We start from the raw sequence: 23,078 nt of genomic DNA, 5'->3' as shown, positions 1-23,078 counted from the left end.
CCCCCCGCCCCTGGGCGGCGCCTGCGACAGCCCAAGCCGTGGGGAACGCAACGCTCCCCCCCCCGCGGTGGAGAGGAAGCGGGGATCACCGATTGATTGCAAAACGACCCTCAGACAGGCGTAGCCCTGGGAGGAACCCGGGGCTGCAAGGTACGTTCGAAGTGTCGATGATCAATGTGTCCTGCAGCAGACCTCATGTGGAGGTCTCTCAGGGAAAATAAAATAAATAAATAAATAAATAATGGATCCTCTCCCGTAGCCAGTTTAGCTTGTGCTGGTTTCCATCCGTGAAACCATGGTTCGAATCCGGGCTGCTCCCTGTAGAAAAGGGATTCTCTACTCCTGTGTTAGGTTCCAAGCCCGGATTGTTTGAGAGGGTTGCGTCAGGAAGAACATCCGGCGTAAAACATTGCCAAGTTAACTATGCGACTCGTCCTCGGAAGTAAGGATGCTTCGCTGTGGCGAGCCGAAAGAGAAAGAAGAATGGATCCTCTCCCGTCATAATTCCGCACTAACTTATCAAGCATCTCACAGTTTGAGCAGGTGTGATGTGTTCTGTGCGTCTGTTTCTCATCCAGCAATAATGAGAAAACACATTTCTATGTCTTCTGCTGCAGCTAATCATATTTCTGTGTTACCTTTTAACCTTTTCTTCATCTATTGCAGGAGTTATGTTCTAAAAACAGACGTTTATGACAGTCTCTCACAGACATTTTCACCCTCTTCTCTTGTTTAAACTCTCCAACCTTCATAGAAATTAAGTCCAAGATCTTAGAATGAAAACAAAGATTTGATCATCGATCACAGAGCTCCGTGTTTCTGTACAGGAGACACGGCACGGACTGAGGAGATTGATTGACGGGGTCTCCAGCCAATCAGGACACAGAACAGGGTGCACTGTTTAAAAAAGGCAGCATAATCGCTCTAAAAGAACGTAGAAAGTGAAGACTGTCTTCTGTTCTGTTTGACAGATTTTAGAGGCTTTCAGGTTGGAGCTCAGATTGCAGAAGGAGGGAAGAAAATGTCCCCTCTTGATCGTGTAGCCAAAAAAAACAAAAAAAAACAAACATGGGTTAGCACCACTGGGCCGGACCAGACATGGAGGCAGGCCGGATCCAGCCAGTGGGCCGTAGTTTGCTCTCAAAAGCTGAGAACTCTGTGGCTATTCCATCTCCCTCATAATATGTTTGTTTGAGACGTGTTTTTGATTCTGAGAAATGTTGCAGAAATTAAGCTGCCTGTACTCATTATTTTGCATCATACATATCCCACCTAAGTGTCTCTGTTTACACTGTTTAGAAAAAGTTGTGTTGTGGGTCAGATGAGTGTCAGGACAGTCCAGTGCTTAGGAGAACATTTTCTAATAACGTGTGCTGTGTGTGTCTGGTTCCCTAACACAGAGCACATGGCCTCTGAGCTGCAACTTAGAGGAGCAACACTTTACTAGGTCTGCCCAGCCCAAAACATTCAACTGTACAGCCGGATGAAGAAGGAGCCAATGAGAAGCTCCTTTAAACTTTGAACGAATCCACACTTCATGCTCAGAGTGAAGAGGAAGAGGAGGAACTTGAAAGTAAAGGTGATTGTGCCTTTTTGGACCATATTTAACCTCAGAACCCCACTGCTGAAGTAGAATCATTCACAGTGGTTCTTCTTCATGGGAATGGGGTGTGTCTGGAGAGTGTGTGGTGGGTGAGGCTGATGTTTGTCTGGAAGGAGGGCTTGATGGCGTTGGGTTCTCTCTTCTTTAGCTTTTTTATTTAGTCATTTCTCTTTTACTTGTGTTTGTTTTTATGTATTTTATGGTGCAGGGCTTATTTAATTATTTAATTGCGTGGGAAGGGTTATTTTCTGCATTCTTGTTTGTTTCTATGTACAGCACCTTGATCTGTGTTTTCCATGAAAGGTGCTATAGAAATAAACTTCATTTGAATTTGACTTTGTAGCACGTGGATCGGGGCAGGTGGGTCTCTGAAACGGAGAAGGCGGGGCTCCATATCTGCAGATGTGAGCATTAAAGCCAGCAGACTGGAGGGGGGGGCGGCTGTGAGTGACGGCAGCGACAGTGAGGGACGCTGGTCTGACTGCGTTTGGACTGGATTCCTTCCTCTTCCAACAAGGTCCATGACCTTGGAGGACAGAGTCTGGTGTGATGACCTGACCTGAACCCCATAGAACACCAGGCCTTCTCCACCAACATCAGTGTGTGACCACCAATGACCTTTTGGAAGAAAGGTCAGAAACTCCCCCAAACACTCCTCAATCTTATGGACATCATTCCCATACATCACTTACAAAAAAGTAAAAGACATTGGTAATGGTACTCCCAGTTACTGGGATGGGGTTCGATTCCCTACAATGTCTTACATGGTCTTTCTGAAATAACTCTGTATTTACAAATTTCTTTAAATCTCAAGAGATGACTGAAAACAACTGAAGAATTCCAGCACAGATTGAAAAGATTCCAGTAGTGGCTATGTGTACAAAAGGAAAATGGTTGGTGTTAAGATTTCCCACCTGCTCCTGAACTCACCACCACTGGCCATGCCTGCAGCTGCTGCACAGATGAGACATGAGCTGAGCATTTGGGTTGTGTGTGCGTGATTAACATGTAAGTGTACAGTTATTAAGCACTCAAGTTATGTTTCAGTTCATTATGAGTGTATTTTGATTATTTACCTCAAGTTTTAGTGTCTGTTTAACCACAAATATGCATAAATAGCTGCTAGCTTGCGTGGCGGAGCTAATGCTAACACCTCAGCTGAGACAGTTTGTTTTGTTGCTGCAGATATATATAAATACAGTATGTGATGCTGTTATAAATGACTTTATACCCAATATTAGTTCCTTAACTGGCAATTTCTGTTCATGTGATCATTCTGAAGCTATTTTGGGTTAAATAAGAGTTATATACATCCTGTATTTTCTTTCTGATGATGTCAGTTATTCTCATCAGTTCATATTGTGTTTCTGTTCATAGAAACCACACGCAACTACAAATAAATCCAATCCCTTCGAAGGAAGGTGAAAAAGTCAATCCCTGGACTCTGTCATTTTAATTCTCCCTCACCTGAACATCATGTGTCCTGACCCGACCTACTGCTACCACCTTAGATCCCAGCAGTCTTCTACACACTATGCATGGCTCATTTGTGTGTTTCAATTGGAGGAGTTTGGAGGAGTAGGTATGTGCTGTGTGGATTTTTCACACAGAAATCTATTCTGTTTTTCAATTCTGCAATATTTACTATTGCAAACCTAAATGATAACTGTCAGGACTCAGAACCAGCAGGAACCATCTCCAGATGCTGCACACCTGATTTTCGGTCAACCACAGCATACTTATGCACTACACTGAGGTCAATGTGAAGTGTTGTTTGTGCCACACTGGACCTGTTCTTCTGCTCCCCACCCTTAACTGAGCAAAACCTTAAATTCAATTTAAGAATTTGAATAGAACCTTGTATGCCAATTTCTATCAAATCAAGGGCTACTTGAAAAAGCTTCAGCTGGCAGCCTCGGAAACCCAGGTTTAGGGATGGAAGAGATGGAAGAGAATTGTACTACTAAATTAATGTTGAATTTAAATACACATTAAGCATTCATCATTCATATTTTTAAATGAATTTTTATTTCCCATTTTTAAATTTTATTTACATGAGTGCAATGGAATCAACCACTTCAGTTATGCAGGGAACTGCAAATCATGTTTTGAATGTTCCCTATTAAGTGTGGTGTTGGACTTGATTGAGGGGAGGTTTTTAATTTAATATTTGGGGGTCATAATAGTGAAGAAAAAATTGTGATAAAAATAGAAAATGTAGAGAGAAATTGCTCTGAAATATTGAAAAAGGTTGTATTTTAAAAGAGGGGGGGGTTGTTTGGGTTTCGGAAGTTTGGGTCGGGTTTGGATTAGAAAAATTGTAAAAAAAAAAAAAAAAAAGAAACTCTCAAAATTGGTCATTCTCAAAGGTTGCTTTCTTTGTGACAAAGGTTCCTTGTGACTCAGTGTAAGTAAGTAAGTAAGTAAGTAATTTTTATTTGTATAGCACCTTTCGCAGACAAAAGTCACAAGGTGCTTCACAGGTTAAAATATGTATACATACACATATAAAAACATAAAAACATAAAATATAAACCATGTCAAACAATCATCTCAAGCCCAATAAAAGTAGTTTCAGTTAAAATGCTTTGCAAAAATAAAAAGTTTTTAGTTGACTTTTAAAAGAATTCACAGAGTCCAGGGAACGTAGGGACAATGGAAGTTCATTCCAGAGTTTGGGAGCAACAGCCTGGAAGGATCTGTCTCCTCTAGGAACCGTGTGCGTGGGACCATCAACAGGTTCTGATCCGCAGACCTCAGTGCACGAGATGGTCTGTAAGCGGCGATCAGATCACAAACATATGGAGGAGCTTGGGAATGAAGGGCCCTAAAAGTCAAAACTAGAATTTTGTATTGGTAGCGGTAAGCAACCGGGAGCCAATGAAGAGCTTTGAGGATCGGGGAGATGTGAACTCTTCTCTTGGTGCGGGTCAAGATCCTCACAGCAGAGTTCTGGGACAGCTCCTTCTTATTCAGACAGGAAAACAGACTGTTACAGTAGTCTAGCCGTGTAGAAACAAAGGCAAGAATAAGAAGTTCTAGATCTTCATATGACACCATCTTCCGTAGCTTAGAAACGTTCCTCAACTGGAAGAAACAGTTCCTGATCAACTGACTGAAAAGTGTCATGGATGCTCCTTTTATCCAAGAACTCTGACAATTGTTCAGCTACCAGCTTTTCCAGAATCTTTGAGATAAATGGAAGCTTTGAGATGGGTCTATAATTCTGGAAGACTGATGGGTCTAGATTTTTGACTTTTTCAGCGGAGGCTCCACTATGGCATGTTTGAATGCGTTTGGAAAAACACCAGTGGAAAGTGAAAGGTTGATCATTTCAGTGACACTTTGGCCGACGGTCTCAAACACCTTTAAGAAGAGTTTGGAAGGAATGACATCAGATGGACAAGTAGAAGGTTTCAACTTGGTCAACAGAGCAGATATGTCCTCCAGAGTGACAGGCCTAAAAGTAGACCATTTGTGGAAAACAGGCTCCACCACAACACCATCATCACGACAAGGAGGTGGGAGCTGCTCTTTGATCTTCTTAGTCTTATTTGCAAAGAACTTAAGAAATTCATTGCAGTCGGCTTTGCAGAACACAGGGGGTACAAGGGCTGCAGGACTAACAATAGAATTTATAGTGTCAAACAAAACTTTTGGGCTCTTCTTATTTGAGGATATTAGCTGGCGAAAGTAGTTGGATCTGGCATCTTTCACCATCTCGTTGTATGAGGACACGAGATCCCTAAGATGCAGCCTGTGGACCATGAGATTGGTGGATTTTAAAAGACGCTCAGTGGATGGCTTCATTTATCCAGGGACACACTTTTTTCTTTGATAAATTGGATTTGACAGGAGCCACCTGATCTAGGATTGTGACACAGTGATCACTAAAACGATCAATCAGATTGTTAACATCAGAACATTCCTTAAATAAGTGGGGGTCAAACAGCGCTGAAAAACGTCCATCAGTGTTGGCGGTGATGATGCGCCTTTGAGTATGCATGAGGAAACAGGTTCAGAAGTCCTTATACACAACTGCCACACCCCCACCACGGCGAGAGGGCGGGGCTTCCCGATGACTGAACAGCCCTCCAAACAGAGTTCGTTTAAATGAATGTTCTCTTCCTCTTTTTGCCAAGTCTCAGTCAGAAACATAAAATCAAGGTTTTGTCTTTAAAAGAGATCAATCAATGAGAAGGATTTGTTGGCAATAGAGCGAGTGTTCAGCAAGCCAAGTTGTATTGTAGGTGGTGACGTCACTATCGGAGCGGCAGCAGGGTGCACCGGGATTGGTAGCAGACAAGTCCAGCGGTCACGTGACTTCCAGTCGGATGTCCGCTGCGGTGGAAGCTGAGTGTATACCGGTGAAAACACGGACGTGCGGGACGGTACAGTAATCCGGTGCTGAGAATGCCAGGATTGTTGGGGCTCCAGGATTGTAGCCGAGGTAATCCAAGCAGGCGATGTCAGCGGCAAGGTTGTGCCACTGCAGGCCTCCTGAAGAGGAATCGGACGCAGGCATCTTTCCCATAACGCAGATCCGGGCCGGTGAATTCCAAGTGTAAGGGTCGTCTGCACTTTACCTGGAGTCCAGCCCTAAGACCTCTTTTCCTCTGCTTTCTCCTTTTCCTTGGAGGTCGAGGCAGATATAGTACATCTGACAGGCCAGCCGCACAAATAAATGGTGGAGGAAATGTTTGTTTGTAGCTTTCCCATGTTTCAAAGACAGACTCCATTTGCTCTTTGATTTGAAGGAGAAAGTCCCAGCCATAAGTCCGCAAAGCAGCAACGTATCCGTTTGTTAATCGGGCTGACATGATCACATACATAGTAAAAACAATCACTATCGGATCATCAATAATCCACACCTCGATCGCAGGAAAACAGTCTTTTTTTTCTTCTTCGTCACCTCAGTCCCACTGATGTTTCTATTGTTGTTTTGTTGTTGTTTTCGTTTTCCCTTCTATCTCTTTTTTTCTTTCCTTTACTCTCCCCCCCCCTCTCCCCCCTCATTATATGTAAATCACCTGGAAGCAACTCATCCTCGGTAAGTATTTATTTATGCACGGAACGGGCGCGTGCACACACAAGCGCACACAGGGGCGTGCACATGCGATCCCGCACACACACGCCGACATACTGCAATCACCTCACACAGGCTCTCATAGGACGCACGCGACACGCAGCTCACATAGCCAGAAAACGTTCACGCGCACAGCGCTTCTCAATGCGGGCACGCGCACACGGAACGGTACACAAGCACTACTTAGCTTTACACCTTTTCAGTCAGAGCAGTTATGAACAGTCTTAACATCGTTAGCTGGAATGTGCGTGGACTTGGCTCTGAGCCAAAGAGACTGAAAGTGTTAAATCACCTGGATGGTCTAAAAGCAGATATAGCTCTACTGCAGGAGAACCATTTATCAAATTCTTTGAATCACCTTATGTGCTGCTTACAATTTCCAGTTATATACTCTGCCAGTTACAACTCCAAACAACGAGGAGTTGCTGTTTTAATTAATAAAAATCTTAATTTTACTCATAAGGATACAGTTACTGACCCAGAAGGCAGATTTGTAATCATTAATATATCCATTCAGAATAAGGACTATTGTATAGTGAGTATTTATGGTCCTAATGTTGACGACTCTTCCTTCTTTCACAGATTCTTCACCTCACTCTCAGTTCACTCTGACTCCACAATCATTATAGGAGGAGACTTCAACCTTGTTTTGGACCCTGAACTTGACAGACTCAGCACAGCAGCAAACCAGCGTACATGGCGATCTGCAAGTATTCTAAAGCAGTACATGAATGATCTGGGTCTCTGCGACGCGTGGCGCTCATGTCACCCAAGCACTAAAGGGTTCACCTTTTTTTCTCCAGTTCACTATTCACACTCCCGTTTAGACTATTTATTAATCAGTAACTCTCTTTTAAAAAATATTCAAAGCTCCAATATCCATCCAATCATTATCAGTGATCATGCACCAGTCTCTGTAAACATTTCTAGGGAAAAATCCACACCCTCTGGTACAACCTGGAGGTTTAATACGTCTCTGTTAAAGGACCAGGAATTTCTTGAATTCTTTAAAAAAGAGTGGGCAACCTTCTTAGACTTCAACAATACTCCAGACATCCCACCGTGCGTTCTTTGGGAAACAGCAAAGGCAGTCATGAGAGGGAAAATCATTTCTTATTCAACGCACAAAAAACGCAAAGAGAAAGCAGATTTATTAGAATTAGAAAATAAAATCAAAACCCTGGAGACTGCTTATGCTGCTTCTGCACAGGAACACATTCTGGGAGATCTGAAAAATTTAAAGCTGCGGTTAAATGACATCATTAATAAACAAACACAATTTCAAATACAAAGGCTACGACTTGAAAGATTTGAAAACTCTAATAAATCTGGCAAATTTCTGGCTAATCAGCTTAAAATTAACAGAGAAAAATCATCAATCACCTCTATTATGGACCAAACAGGAAATGTCACCCATGACCCGGTCGAAATTAATAACGCATTTGAAAACTTTTATAAAAACCTGTACACACCGCAGATCAATCCGTCAGAGCAAAGTATTGACTCATTTCTTAATAATGTAAACCTACCCAGGCTAAATGAGGATCAAATCACAAACTTAGATTCTCCGCTCTCGCCGTCTGAACTTCATGAAGCTCTGTTACTTATGCCTAATGGTAAAGCACCAGGGCCTGACGGCTTTCCTGATGAGTTTTATAAAGAATTCTGGGAACAACTGGCACCAACATTTTATAAAACGGTCACATCTATTAATGAGAGCCAATCAATGCCACCTAACATGAACTCAGCCAACATAATTCTTCTTCTAAAACCAGACAAAGATCCTACTAGTCCTTCAAGCTATCGCCCTATTTCTCTAATCAATGCAGATGTAAAAATTATCTGCAAAGCACTAGCACAGAGAATAGAAAAAATCACTCCTCACATAATTCACTTCGACCAGACTGGATTCATCAAAGGCAGACACTCGGATGATAATGTCCGTAGACTAGTTAATATAATAGACTTTGCCACCATTAAAAACCAGGAAATGACGGTACTATCGCTGGATGCTGAAAAAGCCTTTGACAGAGTTAATTGGAAGTTCCTTATTGCTGCCCTCCATAAGTTTGGTTTTGGAGAAGCATTCATCAATTGGATCAAAATATTATATCACAACCCCAATGCATCAGTTAGAACTAATAAACAGACTTCAAACAGTTTTTTTCTTGGAAGAGGAACCAGACAGGGCTGCCCACTCTCTCCTTCTCTTTTTGCTATATTCATTGAGCCTTTAGCTGCAGCAATAAGACAGAATGAGAGCATTATAGGAATAAAAACCAAACACAGCCATCATAAAATTAGTCTTTATGCGGATGACATATTACTGTTTTTAAGGAATTTACATTCTGTAAATGAAACAGCAATGATCATAAATGAATTCTCCTCCATATCAGACTATTTCATTAATTGGAATAAGTCTGTTTTATTACCACTCAACAGGAATATGGAACAAAGACTCACAATTCCAGTTAAAACAGGAAATATCAAATATCTGGGTATCTACTTTTCCCCCAAACTATCAGAACTGGTGCAGCTAAACCACACCCCATTACTGAAAAGCATACAGGACGATCTAACACGCTGGACCAACCTGCCTTTGTCACTTATGGGCAAGGTAGCCACGGTTAAAATGAAAATCTTACCCAAAGTTAATTATCTCTTCTCAATGATTCCCACACAACCGCCATTAAAATGGTTCAAAACATTAGACTCATCCATATCAAGCTTTTTATGGAACAACAAACCTGCAAGAATTAGTCTAAAAACTTTAAAATCTGCAAAAAGCTGTGGAGGATTAGAACTACCTAATTTCCACAAATACTTTCTTGCAAATAGATTACAATATATCTTAAAATGGTTAAAAAATAATCCAGAAACCAACTCATGGTTAGACTTGGAACAGGTGTTATGTGGAAAGATCAACCTGTCACAGCTACCATTTATTAGCCAAACAGTTAAAAAACAGGATTGTTTCAAAAGCATTAATATAAATGCCACCTTAACAGCCTGGTGGGAATTTCTCAAAATATCAAAATCATCAATTCAACCGTGCAAAATGACACCCATCTGGAACAACCCGGACATCCTTATTAACAAAAAAATGATTCACTTCCCAGCTTGGCAAGCAGGGGGCATAAAACAACTAGAGCACGTAATTATTGATAGAAGATTCATAACCCCCCAGGAACTTCAAGACAAACATGGAATAAATAACTTCTTGGAATATCAGCAACTTAAATCAAGTATTACTAAAAAGTATAAAATTAAAGACGACGATTTAAAGCTACCAGATGTAGTTACCACTCTGATTAATTTTTCAATGAATAGAACTCTCTCCAAAATTTACAAACTTTTATGTAATTTAGATAACAATATTGCCCTTCCAACAAAAAAATGGGATGCAGACTTGAGCATCAGCACAGATGAAAGCTTCTGGTCAGAACTTTGTCTAAACACCTTTAAACTGACAAAAAGTCCAAATCTGCAGCTAATCCATCTCAAAACTCTTCACAGAATTTACTACACTGGACAGAGGATGTTCAAGATGGGTCTCAGTAACTCAGACATTTGCGAGCACTGTGATAATAATCTACCCGACAGCTACATGCACGCACTGTGGTTCTGCACTCCTGTCCAGGCTCTCTGGCAGCAGGTATGTGCCGATTTATCAGTCTGGCTTAAGGTTTCAATCACTGCCTCACCGTCACTTTGTGTGCTTGGTGACATGAGTGCCATCGATATAGAAGAAGGATTAGCATCTATCATTTTCATAACTCTTTGTATTGCCAAAAAAACTATTTTAATAAATTGGAAAAACAAGAAAAATATAAACATAAGTCAACACAGAAATCTGCTGTTTGATCATATCAGCTTGGAAAAAATGTCAGCCCAAAGCTCAAGTAACTTTGAAAGAATTCAGTCTCTCTGGTCTCCTGTGGTTGACTCCATGACTTAGGGGGTGGAGGGCTTGGTCGTCGCTGCTCCTTGCCCTTCTGCCGTGGTTTGGGGTGGGGGTCGGGGCTTCCGGTGCCTGGCGGGGGCGGTGGGGGGCTCCGTTGGTCGGGGGGTCGGGTCCGGTGCCTGGGTGGGGCGGGCTGGGGCGCTGCGTGGTCCTCTGGGCTTGGGTGTGGGGGTGCGTGGTGGGGGGGTGGGGTGGTGGTCTGGCTTGGCTTGGGGGGGTGGTCCCTTTGCCTGTGCTGGGGGGGGTTGGCGGGGGGCCCTGCTCAGGTGGGGGGGGCCCAGCGGCGCCGGATGGGCTGCCCATCTGCACCTGGGGCTGGGATCGGCCCTTCCCTGGCTCTGGGACGGGACGGGACAACCCTCTCGGGGCCCCCGGTCGCTCTGGGTGTCACCCGCTTCGGCTGCGGGGTCTGGGGTGGGGTGGGGTGGGGGTCTTGTCGGCCCTGTCCTGTGGGGGGGCGTTCTGGGGGGGAGGGGGGGCCCATTATTAGTACGGGTCGGGGGGGGCTAGCGGGTCGGGGTCTCCGCTGAGGCAATCAGTGGTTGCCTCGGCCGGTTGGCCTCCTCGGTCCCGTCGAGGCCTGACCAGAGCTCTTCTAGGGCCGGCGTCTGGGGGTGGGGGCCTGGGCTTGCTCCGGGGGGGGGCAACGCTTTCTGGCTCCTCTCTCTCTGTTTGGGGTGGGTGGTGCCGGGCCTGGGGTGTCGGCGCCTCCGGGGGTGGGCCCCTGGGCTGGGTGGCCCTGGCCCCTTTGCTGGGGGTGGGCTGGGGGACGGCTGTTTGACCACCGGGGGACAGTCTACCAGCTGTCCCCAACTTACCCCCTTCCTTATATAACCTCATATTAGGGTGAGGGGGTGGGGGGTCTAGCCTGCGATGCGCCTTGGGGGGGGGGGCTACTTGGGAGTGGCCCCCCTCCTATGGTTGCCGTATGGAGTGGGCCCCCCCTCTTTCGGTTTTATTTGCACCTTAGACATGTAGGGTCCTTGGTAGGGGGGGTGCTTGGACATCACTGCAAGCAAGCAGCAGATGTCCTCCTGGCACCCTACCCGCCAATTTTAACCGCACCTTAGACATTTAGGGCCCCTTGGTGTGGAGGGTGAGGGGACATCACTGTGAGTAATCAGGAGATGTCCCCTTAGTGCCCTACTCGCCAATTTTAACTGCACCCCCCTTAGTACACACACCCCTCCCCCTTCAATATATACATTCAAACATAAACACACACACATGCACACAAACACCCTCTCAAACACCCATACACGCACACACATTTTACAAGGAAGGTGGGACCTAGGTCCATCTGTCCCCTACCCCTTCCCTGGTGGGGGGTGCGGGCCCCTTGGCGATGGCGGCCGTGTCCCTTGGGTGCCGGCTCCCTGGGCCCGGCGGTGCTCTCTCCGCACGGTGGGGGGGTTCATATTACACCTGAGCCGGGGGTGTTCGTGTCCCTGGGGGGTGGGTCCTGGTCCTTGCCCCTGGACGCTGGGCCCCGCCAAACTTCCAACATGGCCGAGCCTGGTCGGGCCATATTTATAACATCCCTTGTGGGCCGCCCTTTTTTCCCCGGGGTTCCCCCCTCCTGGGCGGGGGCGGCGGGCCCCTGCCTTGCTCCTACCTGGACCAACCGTGGGCCGGGTGGGTGGCTGCCTGGAGTGCGGAGCGGGTCTCCCTTGGGGGGTCCTGGCTCGTACCTGGGGTCGGGGCGGGGGGATGCCCGGAACTCCTGGGTGGTGGTGGGGTGCTCGTCTGGGGCTGTGGGCGTCCCTCTCCGGTGGGGCCCTGCGTTGGGCTCTTCCGGCGCGGCGGGGGGCTGCTTTCCTGGCTGGGCTGGGGCGGCGCTCTCTTTCCCTCTGCGCCTCCCTGCTCTCTGGCTCTGGGGGCCTCGCGGCGGTCCTGCTGGCCCTGGCCTGGGTGGCGGTCTTGGTCGCCCGGGGGGCGGTTGTTCCCTGCCTGTTCCAGTGTGGCGTTGGGGGGGCTCCGGCTGCCGCTGCTGCTGCGGCGGGGGTATGGGTGTGGGGGTGGCTGGGCGCTCCTCCTCCTTCTTTTCACATTCCACCATCCATTTTAGAAGAACATAAACACTCACCTGAGCACAGGTGTTAGCTCACCTTTGCACTAATAGTTTGCATGATTGAATGAATGAAAGATTTCACACTAGTTGGTTTAAAGGCATAGGTATGCGTTCGTGAACACTATCTGTTTTGTGTGCATGTTGACATGTGGACATTTTTGCGGCTAGCAGGTGTGTTGATAATATTTGAGTGTGTGTGAACAGGCCCCGCCCTTTTTGTACTACATTTGAACCGTACCGTAACGATAAACAACCAGTAAACCTGCCTGCTCTATGCTGCTTCATGGTTTTACCCCCCTTCCCCTCCTATTATCACCCTCCTACCCCCCCCCCTCTCTCTAACGTCCCTCTCTCTTCTTCCCCTCTTTCCTTTTCCGTCCGGTCCAACACCAAAGATTTTCAAACATGATTGAAATTAATAAAGTTTGACCTCAATTACAAAAGGGGTTTATTCAGACATACCTTTGGTTTGTCTGAAGATGAATAACCCCTCTTGTTAAAATAAAATATGTCCAACACAAGAGGCCCTCAGCTCTCATCTGTTTGCCTAGCTGTTGGACAGGACAAGTTAAAAAAAAAAAAAAAAAAAAAACAATCACTATCACTCTAACATGAGACGAGCAGAGGCATTGCCGAACACAGGCGCCATCTTGCCCCCGCCCAGTAAGTGGCTTGTTACCCGTCTGACAGCGGTTTGTTGGTCAGTTTTCAGATGTCCCAGGTGTGTTTCTTTGTTGATGATCCTTGTCGTTTAGTGTTTGCAGGCATTGGATCCATTCAATTTCCTTTCGTTTTCTTCTTGGGCGGCTGTGGTGCAGCGGTAGGGCGGTCGTCCCATGATCGTAAGGTTGCAGGTTCGATTCCCGCCTTGCACGCCCATGCGTCGAAGTGTCCTTGGGCAAGACACTGAACCCCACCTTGCCTCTGGTGGTAGGCGGGCGCCTGTGTTTGGCAGCGGAGCGACCACCAGTGTGTGACTGTGTGTGTGACTGGGTGAATGGGTCTGTGACTGTAAAGCGCTTTGTCCTTGTAGGAAGAAAGGCGCTATATAAGTATACGCCATTTACGCCATGTCCCAGGTGTGTTTCTTTGTTGATGATCCTTGTCGTTTAGTGTTTGCAGGCATTGGATCCATTCAATTTCCTTTCGTTTTCTTTCCAACAATGTGGGTTGTGTTCAAGGATCTGCGTTTTTAGGTTGGTTCTGTCTGCGGAGCAAGCGTTGTTTTAGTTTTGGGAAGCAATTGAAATTAGCAATGCAACGCAATTGAAATTCGCAAAGGCAACGCAATTCAAATCGCAATCGCAAATGCAACACCACGACAATTTGCGGTAATAATCTCATTTGCATAGTGGTTTTGCAATTTTCATTTAAGTTGACTTTGAGAATTTCAATTGCATTGTCTTTGAAAATTGTCATTTGCATTGAGTTTAATTTAATTTGTTTTGTGAATTTTATTTGCGTTTCCGAATTTCATTCGTATTGTGTTTGCAATTTTTATTTGATTTGCCTTTGAGATCTCATTCGTGTTGCCTTTGCGAATTTCAATTGTTTATATTGCGTTGAGTTTGCGTTTTTGAATTGCGTTTTGTTTGCTTTTTGCGTTGCTTTTGTTAAATGCAATTGCATTTTCATTGCAAATTTCATTTGCGTTGCGAATTTTACTTGTGAAGGAGAAATAGAGCGTGTATTGACAATATTTATGTTCTGTCCTCGGTGGTGAGAGCTAGATTGCAAGAAAGTAAAAGTACCTTTGTTTGTTTTGTGGATTTAAAAAAAGCATTTGACTCGATAGACAGAGATCTTCTTCAATATAAATTACTTATGTATGGTATTAATGGTCAATTTTATAAAGCAATTAAAGCTCTGTATCTCTCTCTCTCTTGTGGACTTCAGCTCTGCGTTCAATACCATCCTCCCCTCTCTGCTCCAGGAAAAGCTCCTCCAGCTCAACGTGCCTGACTCCACCTGTAGGTGGATTACTGACTTCCTTATGGACCGGAGGCAGTGTGTGCGGCTGGGGAAGAATGTCTCCACCACCCAATCTATCAGCACAGGAACTCCACAGGGCTGTGTACTTTCCCCTCTACTCTTCTCCCTGTACACTAACTGCTGCACCTCCAGCCATGACTCTGTCAAACTGATCAAGTTTGCAGATGACACCACCCTCATCGGACTCATCTCTAATGATGATGAGTCTGCCTATAGGAGGGAGGTGGACCGGCTGGGTTCGTGGTGCAGCATCAACAACCTGGAGCTGAACACCCAGAAGACAGTGGAGATGATCGTGGACTTCAGGAAAGTCACAGCCCCCTCACCCCCTCTCATCCTGACAGACTCTCCCATCACCATTGTGGACTCTGTCTGTTTCCTCGGCACCACCATCACGCAGGACCTCAAGTGGGAGCCGTCCATCTGCTCTCTCCTCAAAAAGGCCCAGCAGAGGATGTATTTCCTGCGGCAATTGAAGAAAGCCAGGCTGCCGGCCCAGATGATGGTGCAGTTCTACACGGCCATCATTGAGTCCATCCTCACCTCCTCCATCACCGTGTGGTACACTAGTGCCACAACCAGGGACATTAACAGGCTACAGCGTATGGTGCGCTCAGCAGAGAAGGTGATCGGCCGCAGCCTCCCATCTGTCCAGGAACTATATGTCTCCAGAACCCGGGGACGTGCAGGCCGGATAGCTGCCGACCCTTCCCACCCTGGACATTACCTACTGGAACTACTCCCTTCAGGCAGGAGGCTAAGGTCCATCAGGACCAGAACCTCCAGACACAAGAACAGTTTCTTTCCCTCTGCAGTCAGACTCTTAAACGCCCTGTAACCCCCCCCTAAATTTCACGTCAATGTCCAACCAGTCACCAGCCCACTACCTGCACCTTGAACATTCTCAGTTGCACTGTTTTGACACTCCTTGCACTACTGACTCTATTTATATTTTTTGTTATGTCCATTGTGTAAAAATTTTGTTGCTTACTGTTCTTCTGTTTTATGTTGCACATTTGCACCGAAACAAATTCCTACTCTGTGTAGCTACAAAGAATATGGCAATAAAAACCTCTTGAATCTTGAATCTTGAAGTATAAGGCTCCATTAGCCTGTGTGCAGGTGAATGACCTAAAAACAGGATGGTTTTCCACACCATTTGAAGTTAAACAAGGAGATGTTCTTTCACCAACTCTTTTTTCTATGTCAACGATTTAGCTCAAGAAATTAAGAAAACTAACTTGGATATTGATATCAATAACTGGAACATGAGCATATTACTTTATGCTGATGATATTATTTTGATAGCGGATGAGGCAATAAAATTACAAGGAATGTTAAATACAATGAATGACTGGTGTAACAAATGGAGACTCACTGTCAATAGTGATAAAACACAAATCGTTCATTTTAGAAAGCCTTTAGTACCTCATAGTAATTTTCTGTTTTATTTTGGTAAAACTACTCTCATGTTTACTGACACCTATAAATATCTTGGTTTTGTTTTTCATAAAAATATGTTCTCAGAAGGGAAGCAGCGGTTATCAGATCCTGCTGGGAGGGCGCTTGGTGCAGTGATAAATAAGATGAAGGTTTGTCCTGAGTTGAGTTTTGACACATTTGGTAAATTGTACGATGCCATGGTGGGATCTGTGTTATTTTATTCTGCAGGAGTCTGGGGTTATGAAGACGCTCCTGAGTGTGATAAGGTTCAATACAGGGCAATGAGATATTTTCTGGGTGTACACAGGTTCACCACTAAAGCCGCCATTGAGGGGGACATGGGGTGGGAACCTTGTGTGATCAAACAAAGAGCAGAAGTTCTCAGATTATGGAACCGGCAGGTGACTTTACCTGCAGAGAGACTTGCACGTAAAATATTTGATTGGGATAGAGCTTGTATTTATCCCTGGTGTAAAGATGTGTTGAACATTCTGTCTTCTGTGAACCTACAATCATTATTTTTTAATTGTTTGAAATGTAAGATAGATAATGTTAAGGAAACTTTAGTTGGTTATTATGAAAAAGAATGGAAAATGAAACTGCTTCAAAAAAATAATTACGAACTTATGTGCAAATTAAGGACACATTTTCTGCTGAACTATATGTTATATATAACTTAAAAAGAGGACAAAGATCCTTATGTGCTCAACTGAGAGCAGGAGTGCTCCCCCTACAGGTGGACGTAGGGCGCTTTTAAAGGCATTACTGAGGAGGAAAGACTCTGTGAGGTCTGTGAGCTGCGAGTGGTGGAGGATGAATTTCATTTTTTGTTTTATCGTCCTTTGTATGAGAAACAGAGACTTTGTATGTATGACGTCATAGAAAAGAAATGTCCAGATTTGTTTTGGTTATCTGAAGACAAAATTTTACGTTGGCTTTTTGAAAATGAAATCTTTTGTTTGGCAAATTTTGTGTCAAAGGCATGGACAATAAGAATGGACACTATGTATTCTGTTAGACTCTGATTAAGGGGGTTATTGGTTATTGTTTTCTTTTTTGTTTTTGTGATGGGGATGTATCTTTATGTATTGTGTATTTTGTTTTGTTTTTCAGTGTCATCTAAGCCCGTGTGGGCTGGGCACATTAGTGCATGACACTTAAATAAATCAATCAATCAATCAATCAATCAATCAATGTGCTGCGAATTTCACTTGCGTTAAGAATTTCATTTGCATAGTGGGTTTGTAATTTTCATATAAGTTGACTTTGAGAATTTAAATGGCGTTTGCGAAGTTCATTTGCATTTCCTTTGGAAATTTCATTTGAGATGTCTTTTAAAATTTAATTTGCATTGCAAATGACAATTCACCACGTTTGCATTATGGATTTCATATGCGTCGCTTTTGAAATTTTTTAATTGCGTTTGTATATTTCAATTGCGTTTGCGAAGTTCAGTTGTGTTGCGTTTTCGAATTTCATTTGCGTTGCGTTTTCGAATTTCATTTGCGTTTCGAATTTCATTTGTGTTTGTGAATTTCATTTGTAGATGCAAAGTTCATTTGCGTTGCCTTGGCAAATTTCATTTGCGATGCCTTTGAGAATTTCAATTGCGTTGTCTTTGAAAATAACAATTCATCACGTTTGCATTACGAATTTCATATGCGATGCTTTTCAAACATTTTAATTGCGTTTGTATATTTCAATTGCGGTTGCGAAGTTCATTTGACTTGTGAATTTCTTTTGGGTTTGCAAATTTCGTTTCTGTTGCATTTTTTAATTTAGTTAATTTTCCGGTTCCGGGTTACAGCAGAGAATGCGTGTGTGTGGCTCTCAGCGGCTATAAAACTATCTTCTATCTACAAACGACTTAAAAAGTTGATTTTCTCCAAAAAAAGAGAGCTGACCATGGCCCCTAAGAAAAGCCAGGAATACGAAGACCTTAAAAAGACTCTTGATGATATTCAAGCGACGCTTTATCCGTTTATGGAACAAGTGAATGCTAAGCTAACGCCACTTACAGTGCTGTTGGAAGAATTCATAAGGCTCCACATTAAAAACGAGCAACGAGCAGATTTATTAGAATTAGAAAATAAAATTAAAACCGTGGAGAATGCTTATGCTGCTTCTGCACAGGAACACATTCTGGGAGACCTGAAAAATTTAAAGCTGCAGTTAAATGACATTAATAAACAAACACAATTTCAAATACAAAGGCTACGACTAGAAAGATTTGAAAACCCTAATAAATCTGGCAAATTACTGGCTAATCAGCTTAAAATTAATAGAGAAAAATCAACAATCACCTCTATTACGGACCAAACAGGAAATGTCACTGTGTCGCGGGGTTCTCTCAAGAAATTCAGAAAAAATGCAAAAACAAAAACTGGTAGGCAAGCCAGGAGAGATTTCATAGGGTTTTTACCCTTTTTAATAGAGTCTTTGGGAGACACACAAAAAAAATAAAGCAGGGATGAAAGTAAAACAATATAAATTCATCTGACTTCAGATCATATCACCTTCAATTGTGAATTTGAATGGCACTCCTTCTGCCCATTTCTCTCTCAACCTTTCAGTCCCTCTGCAATGATGAGAGTGAGGCTTCCTCTGCCATTGTGAGAGTGAGGCGCCTTCTTATGTACCTCTTGCCACTCCCACATAATTAGGCCTTCTACTTAGAAAATTGTAAAGAAAGTTATTCTCAAAACATTTCATATTTCCTTCACTAATTAAATAATGTCCTTCATCACATTAACTTCAGCCACAAATAATTCAACTTAAATTATACAAAGAAAAACGAGAAACAAAAACAAGATAAGTTAGGAACAGCTGTTGCCTAAGATTTACAACAATATATAAACAAAAAAACCAAATCCCTCGGTTTGGCTGTCAACGGAGGGGGCGTGGCTAAGACGCCGCTGCTGCTGAGCTGCTGCTGGGCTGCCGTGAGTAAGCGGTTCTATGTATGTGTATGCTTAAAACTACTGATGACCAAGTGTGCACCCGAGGTCTAAACTGTAAAAATGAAAGGTGAATTGTAAGAAACTATGGTTTCACAGCGAAATGTTTGATTGTGACGTGGACGCGCGCACCAACATGTGTGGGTGTGTGTGTGTGTATGTGTGCTCACGGTGTTCGCTCAGCCCGAGAGACGGAGCCGCTCCGTCACATCATCCCTCCCCTCTGGGAGGTTGTCGATGTTCGGCAACCTGGAGAGAAAATCTGCAACTACATTGGTGGGGCCAGATCGATGTCGCACAACAAATCGGTAGGGTTGAAGTGATAGGTACCGACGTGTGAGACGACTGTTATGATCTTTCATCGAATTTATCCAGGTGAGGGCCCTGTGATCTGTTTCTAGGTCAAATTCTCTACCTAGCAGATAATATCGCAAACTCTCTAATGCCCATTTAATTGCAAGACCTTCCTTTTCAACAGTAGAATATCGGGTTTCTCGTGGTTGAAGCTTACGACTAAGGAACAATATTGGATGTTCATCTCCTGGCTCCCCCTGGACCAGCACCGCTCCCAGGCCGACCGCCGAAGCATCCACCTGCACCAGAAATCTTTGGTTGAAGTCGGGACTTCGCAGGACCGGTGATGAACACAGACAGGCTTTCAGTGTTGTGAATGCTTTTTCACACTCCTCTGTCCACTGAACTGGGTTCTTTTGGTCCTTCTTAGTTAAAGATGTAAGTGGAGCTGCCATGGTTGCAAATTGTGGAACAAAACGCCTGTAGCAGCCAACCAGTCCTAGGAACGATCGCACTTCCTTCTTGGTTTTTGGTCTAGGACAGTTTCGGATCGACTCCACTTTATCCACTTGTGGACGCACTTCTCCTCCTCCAAGATGGTACCCAAGGTATTCGGTCTCTCGCTGGGCCCATCTGCACTTGGAAGGGTTAAAGGTTAAGCCAGCCTCTTGAATTCGTCCTAGAACCAAGGAGAGATGTTGCATGTGCTCTGTCCATGTTTTGCTGTAGATTACCACATCATCAAGGTATGCTGCAAGGCAGTGGCCACATCCCTGTAGCACTCTGTGGTGTCCCAATTCTGGTGTCAGAAGTGGGATCGCAGAGGGGCCACAAAAAGGTGAGGACGCAGTGGCGTGGTGGGGACGACGATTCCCCGGCAGCTCAGCGCCTCCTCCAAGCAGTCCATCCTCTAAGGAAGAGGGGGTGGATCCGGGTGGCCTTGGCGGTGCTTCAGGCCTGGCCAGGGGCCCGGAAAGAACTACGGCGTCCAACTCGGCGCCCATGGCGAGCGGCGGACCACGCGGACAGCAGGGGCGGACCGCCGGAGCGCGAAGACGGCCGGAGGCGGGACGGGCATACCGCCCGGTTCCACTGCCGCGGATGCGGGCGTTGGAGGCCTGTGCGGAGCTGGACAAGGGGCGGACCGACGTCTACCGGGCCGTCAGGGGAGTGCTCCGGGAGAGGCGTCACGACTCGCCTGTAACCTGCTGTTGGCGGCTCCGATCGGCTGAGGTGCCATCCGGGAGGAGACCAGCGGGGGCGTGTTGCCGTTGGAAGGGCTTTAGCCGGGGCTGGGACCGACTGGAGCGGCGCACCAAGGAGCGGGTCGGAGGGATCGCCGTCGTGGAGCAGCCGCAGCCCGTGCATCCATCCGACGCGAGGACGTGGGTGGAGGAGCACGCGCCGGAGGACAGTCCCACTGATCCCTGCAGACCAACCGGACAGGGCCTCTACATTAGGAGAGGGGCGCCTGCGGAACGGATTGGTGTTTCGGCGAGGGCTTGCGCGGCGGCGGAGGGCTGGACTGGATCGCCGCACATCGTCGATCCCTCAGAGGAGGGGGATGGTGTGACGGTGTGGCACCGTCAGATGCTGAGGGGAGGCCACACCGGATTTTATTGTTTGTGTAATAATGTGTTTTGTTATTCATTGTATGTTATAATTTCCACCTGTGGTGCTGCCTGGCTGGGAATTGAGAGCAACGCCCCGTGGGTGTGGCATCCCACTTAAAGGTGAGCACTGCAGGCGGCGAAAAGAGAGGAGTGACAGAGTGTGCTGCATGGCCCTGCGTGTAGCAACAGTGTCGACAAATAAACACAGATCCTCCTCACCTTGGCTCCTCTGCATCCTTTCTCGGCGGGACCCCGTCACATATGGTGTCAGAAGTGGGATCGCAGAGGGGCGCCTGCGGAACGGGTTGGTGTTTCGGCGAGGGCTTGCGCGGCGGCGGAGGGCTGGACTGGATCGCCGCACATCATCGATCCCTCAGAGGAGGGGGATGGTGTGACGGTGTGGCACCGTCAGATGCTGAGGGGAGGCCACACCGGATTTTATTGTTTGTGTAATAATGTGTTTTGTTATTCATTGTATGTTATAATTTCCACCTGTGGTGCCGCCTGGCTGGGAATTGAGAGCAACGCCCCGTGGGTGTGGCATCCCACTTAAAGGTGAGCACTGCAGGTGGCGAAAAGAGAGGAGTGACAGAGTGTGCTGCGTGCTCCATGGCCCTGCGTGTAGCAACTGTTTATGAAATAAACACAGAACCTCCTCACCTTGGTCACTCATGACCCGGTCAAAATTAATAACGCATTTGAAAACTTTTATAAAAACTTGTACACACCACAGATCAATCCGTCAGAGCAAAGTATTGACTCATTTCTTAATAATGTAAACCTACCCAGGTTAAATGAGGATCAAATCACAAACTTAGACTGTCCGCTCTCGTTGTCTGAACTTCATGAAGCTCTGTTACTTATGCCTAATGGTAAAGCACCAGGGCCTGACGGCTTTCCTGCTGAGTTTTATAAAGAATTCTGGGAACAACTGGCACCAACATTTTATAAAACGGTCACATCTATTAATGAGAGCCAATCAATGCCACCTAACATGAACTCAGCCAACATAATTCTTCTTCTAAAACCAGACAAAGATCCCACTAGTCCTTCAAGTTATCGCCCTATTTCTTTGATCAATGCAGATGTAAAAATTATCTGCAAAGCACTAGCACAGAGAATAGAAAAAATCACACCTCACATAATTCACTTCGACCAAACTGGATTTATCAAAGGTAGGCACTCGGATGATAATGTCCGTAGACTAGTTAATATAATAGACCTTGCCACCATCGAAAACCAGGAAATGACTATACTATCGCTGGATGCTGAAAAAGCCTTTGACAGAGTAAATTGGAAGTTCCTTATTGCTGCCCTCCAGAAGTTTGGTTTTGGAGAAGCATTCATCAATTGGATCAAAATATTATATCACAACCCCAATGCATCAGTTAGAACTAATAAACAGACTTCCAACAGGTTTTTTCTTGGAAGAGGAACTAGACAGGGTTGCCCACTCTCCCCCTCTCTTTTTGCTGTATTTATTGAGCCTTTAGCTGCAGCAATAAGACAGAATGAGAGCATTATAGGAATAAAAACCAAACACAGCCATCATAAAATTAGTCTTTATGCAGATGACATATTACTGTTTTTAAGGAATTTACATTCTGTAAATGAAACAGCAATGATCATAAATGAATTCTCCTCCATATCCTGTGGAGGATTAGAATTACCTAATTTCCACAAATACTTTCTTGCAAATAGATTACAATACATCTTAAAATGGTTAAAAAATAATCCAGAAACCAACTCATGGTTAGACTTGGAACAGGCTTTATGTGGAAAGATCAACCTGTCACAGCTACCATTTATTAGGCAAATAGTTAAAAAACAGGATTGTTTCAAAAGTATTAATATAAATGCCACTTTAACAGCCTGGTGGGAATTTCTCAAAATATCAAAATCATCAATTCAACCGTTCAAAATGACACCCATCTGGAACAACCCGGACATCCTTATAAACAAAAAAATGATTCACTTCCCAGCTTGGCAAGCAGGGGGCATAAAACAACTAGAGCACGTAATTATTGATAGAAGATTCAGGAACTTCAAGACAAA

At 45.0% G+C, this 23,078-nt stretch overlaps 1 long non-coding RNA gene across 1 annotated transcript; it reads left to right on the top strand.

Annotated features, from left to right (window-relative positions):
- The first annotated feature begins 2,349 nt into the window (after positions 1 to 2,349).
- On the top strand, positions 2,350 to 10,721 carry LOC144989163 (uncharacterized). Its single transcript, XR_013653335.1, has 3 exons — positions 2,350 to 2,611; positions 2,981 to 3,185; positions 7,272 to 10,721. It is a non-coding gene; the product is annotated as an uncharacterized LOC144989163 (long non-coding RNA).
- The last annotated feature ends 12,357 nt before the right edge of the window (positions 10,722 to 23,078 follow it).

The sequence above is a fragment of the Oryzias latipes genome, chromosome 22, assembly GCF_053564925.1.
Source record: "Oryzias latipes strain Hd-rR chromosome 22, Olatipes_Hd-rR_3.1".
Classification (NCBI taxonomy): Eukaryota; Metazoa; Chordata; class Actinopteri; order Beloniformes; family Adrianichthyidae; genus Oryzias; species Oryzias latipes.
This window is presented reverse-complemented; position numbering and strand designations above follow the sequence as displayed.